The sequence below is a fragment of the Galeopterus variegatus genome, unplaced genomic scaffold (assembly GCF_000696425.1).
Source record: "Galeopterus variegatus unplaced genomic scaffold, G_variegatus-3.0.2 Scaffold53, whole genome shotgun sequence".
Taxonomy (NCBI): domain Eukaryota; kingdom Metazoa; phylum Chordata; class Mammalia; order Dermoptera; family Cynocephalidae; genus Galeopterus; species Galeopterus variegatus.
The window spans coordinates 296,849-300,838 of NW_007726164.1; the positions used below are offsets into that span (position 1 = coordinate 296,849).

General features: G+C 34.5%; 1 long non-coding RNA gene across 1 annotated transcript in view; it reads left to right on the plus strand.

Annotated features, from left to right (window-relative positions):
• Positions 1 to 376: 376 nt before the first annotated feature.
• The window catches only part of LOC103591096, a 42,633-nt gene continuing 39,019 nt past the window's right edge, over positions 377 to 3,990 (plus strand). Inside the window, exon 1 of the long non-coding RNA XR_550531.1 lies at positions 377 to 442. This is a non-coding gene — a long non-coding RNA (uncharacterized LOC103591096). The remainder of the gene's footprint in view (positions 443 to 3,990) is intronic.

Consider the following 3,990-nt stretch of genomic DNA (forward strand, 5'->3'; position numbering starts at 1 on the left):
CATTGCTGATCCCCGGTACGGGCGTGACACCGAGGGTTGCGATCCCATTACTGGTCAGTAAAAAAGACAAAAAGGAAAAAAAAAAAAAAAGATCTCTTCAGAGAGAACATTGTAACTAACTTACCCCCAGCTTTCTCTTCTATAAGCAGAATAATCCAATTCTCATTTTTCAACTCCCCAGCTTTTCTAGGCTCTTCCCTGAATGCTCAGCAAGTTATTCATATCTATCTTTGAATATAGAGCTCTGAGGGGAGCTTAGCACGTTAGTGGGATATCTGAGGAAGATGGGAAATGCTCTCATTTATGCTTAAAGATATATTGAGAACCACCTCTCTGCTACACTCTCCTAGGTATTGGGAACATGGCAAGATGAAAAAAACTTGAGGGAGAGAGAGACTTGCCAACCAATAATGGCAATACAACGTGACAAGTGCTGCTATGGGTATGTACAAAGTGCATTTGTATGTTATAATCTTAATTTTGTATCCATTATCAGAATAGCATTTTAAACTGCTACTGCAATTCCTATTGCTAGTCAGATTTCTATCCAAATAATTTCTAATTCTTTATCTCCTACAATCAAGGTATACTTAAAGCACAGTTTTTATACTAAGTTTAAATCTGCAATTTTTTTGTTTGTTTTTGGCACCTAGTTGGTACAGGGATCTGAACCCTTGACTTTGGTGTTATAACTCCATACTCTAACAACTGAGCTAACCGGCAAGCCCTGAGTTTTGTTTCTTGACATTTGTACAATTTCATCTTAAATTGTTATTTTACCTTCTGAACACCTTTTTTTTGGCACCTCTGTTTGATATCACAGAACTCCATTTGTGATCTCCTAAATTTGAATGCTTTAGTTAGAGCTTCCAGCCAGGATGTAGTTAGCTAGTGAACAGTTGTCTGCTCTTGGTTATATTTTCTCAGCATGTCTTATAGGATCAAAAGCCTTCCTAAAGTCAAGCTAGGTTTTATCAATTAATTTTCTGTGACCTACCAGACCTACCACTCTGCTATGTAAGAAGTTGACTATGTATTACCAACATAGGACAAGTTCTTTGTGAAACCATATTGGTTATTAATGATTGTATAATTAGAAACATGCTCAAGAGTTCTGGTTACAATCCTTTTCTGAGTCTTCAGGAATCTCCTCAGTTCTCTGAATATTATACCAAGGTAGAGACCAATACTTTTGTACCACTCATTCAGTGTTGTCAGTTGGAAAAAAATCAGAGCCAGGGCTATCAGAAAAAAAGTGGACAAGTCCTATATCCTGGTCTTAATCTATCACATGCCAGCATTAGCTCCTTTGTAGTCCAGCATGAATCATGGCATGGTGCAAGCTTTTATTTGGTCACCATGAGCAAATGATCCCCATTTTTAAAATATTTATTTATTTATTTTTATTTTCGTGGCTGGCCAGTACAGGATTTAAACCCTGGACCTTGGTGTTATTAACACTGTGCTCTAACCAATTGAACTAACTGGCCAGCCTTCCCCCCCACCCTTTACTGATTTGTAATATACTGTTCAGGTTCATTGTGGTAAAATTGGGCATGATAAATAGTAAGATGATAAAAACAACCTGTAATTACCTTATTTAGAGATCAACATTGTTACCATTTTGGCATGCACATGCATGTTGGTGTATATGTGTGCATGTGTGTGTGTAGAATATATATATTAAACATACATATTGTTTTACAGCTTTCTATTTTCACTTAGTACAAGAGTTTGTTTTTCTAAGGTAATGCATATAACTATACAAATTTAACTTTTCAACATTGAATCTCAACTGTGTTCTTTTTATTGTTCAATAATACTTTCCTAATTCCCTGAGTAAAAAGAAACCTCTCCTTCATACATGCCTCTCTTGTAGCACTATCTTTTCAAAATTTAAGTAAATTCTATATTGTCTTAATAATTGTAGTCTCTGAGAATAGGATCCGTGTGTGATTTATCTTTATGTTTCTTAAATTTTAGCTACATAAAAAATATTTATTGAATAAATAAATAAACTTTAGTAGTAAGAATTGAAATCTTGGACCTTCGTGTTTTGATTTTAGTTCTGCCTCTGATTTTACTTGGTAACTCAATTTACCAAGGATAGAAAGAAAATAAAGCAATGTCTCACTTATCTAGCATCACCAAGTATGAAGTATGTTGCAGAAGCTAACATACCACGTAACTTATAACAGTTTCTTAATATTAACCATTTTGGATGAAACACTTTCTAATGCACTCCATACCTTATTATGTTTTTGAGCAAGTGAAACATATTAATGTAAAACATTTGGAAAATACAAACAAAAGAACCTCCATAATTCTACTATCTAGAAATAAACATTATTTTGATGTGTGTCCTTCCAACCTTTCTTCTTTATGTATAACTATACAGTACATGTAAAGTGTGATTTTCACCACAGATTTTTATTTAGTTGGGATCATAACAAATTACTATTTATAGCTGATTTTCTCATTAATATAAATGTCTTTACATGACAATAAATTAATGCCTAATAATCAATGTTGATGATTGTATAGTATTCCATTATGGGAATATGTCATAATTTATTTAACCTATCCTCCCCTTATTGAGTATTTAAGTTTTTATCTACTTCATACATTATACATTACAAAAAACACTATAATGAGTACTCTGGATCACACATCTTTGAGCATTTGTCAAATAAAAGTTTTAAATATCCTCTTTTAAGCTATTGAGGTTAGGGAAGCTTACAGTCCCTTTTATTTCCATCCCAAGATTTAAAAATATAGCTTGTCTGAATTTCTTTAGTGTATAAGATGGCCTAAGATTTAAAAAATTATTATTAAATAAGGGCATGCTACCCTGATTGATGATAATGGAATTACTCTCTGTCTCAAATTGATTCTAGAATACTTGTTTGGCTTCATTTTGGTCTTTTGTGGCATGAAAAATGGATCTCTTTAAAGTCTTATGAACTGAACAAATAAGATTCTAAATGTTCACATTTCTGGAAGAAGTTGATACCTAGCTGTATCTTTGTGTAGTTTCACACAACTATAGGTTAAGAGGGAGACTGGTTTCTGTGATCAACTCTGTTCCCCAGTTTCCATTTTGTAAGTAGGGACAGAGCTAATCACTCTTCTCATAGTGTAGTAAAAGTAACAACTAATGGGAACAGCAGAGTCACTATAATATGGCCATGAAAATGTGGGCAAATATTACAGCAGTGCCTTTAATTAGAAAATACAATGCATGTTGCATCCATACCTGTGTGTGTGTGAATGTGTGTGTTGGGGGGTTGGGGACTTGTTGGTCAGAGGGTACAAAGATTCGGATAGACTTTTGTCATTCTTGATAAAAGCACTTGCACTTGCTTAAGTTGTTGCATTAATGCTAAGCAATGTTTGCAGCTAAGTGTTCTAGATCAAAATATTTACTAGGCCAAAACATTTATAAGAAGGATGCACAGGGAAGTGAGCACCGGGTGTGGAGTAGGAAGACTAGGACTTTTAGCACTGCTTGTGCTGTCATGCTGGGTAAATCAAATAATCTCCCTTATTCTGGCCTTAACATCCTAATCTATTAAAAAGAAACTAATATTTATCAAGTGTTTACTAAGTGACAAGTTCTTTCTGAATGCTCCCATTCCCCCCAAGTGTAGTCACATTATTTAATTTAATCATCTCCAAACCAATGAAATCCATGTCATTATTATCCTATTATATGGATGAGAACACCAAGATATAAAAGATAGTCTACTTGGTCAGCTTCACAGAATAGAAAGTGGTGGAGCCAGGATTTGAATCCTGACCGTCTAATTCCAGAATGTGGGCTCTTAACCACAATCTCACGTGGCCTGTCTCTTTTTAAAAAAGAGGGGTAGGATGTAAGATCTTCATGCTTCCTTCTCTCTGTATCTCACGTGGAACTACCTTCATCAAGTATCTCTGTGAAAAGTGAAAAGGGAACTGGCCTTTTGCTTTTTTTTTTTTTTTTTTTTT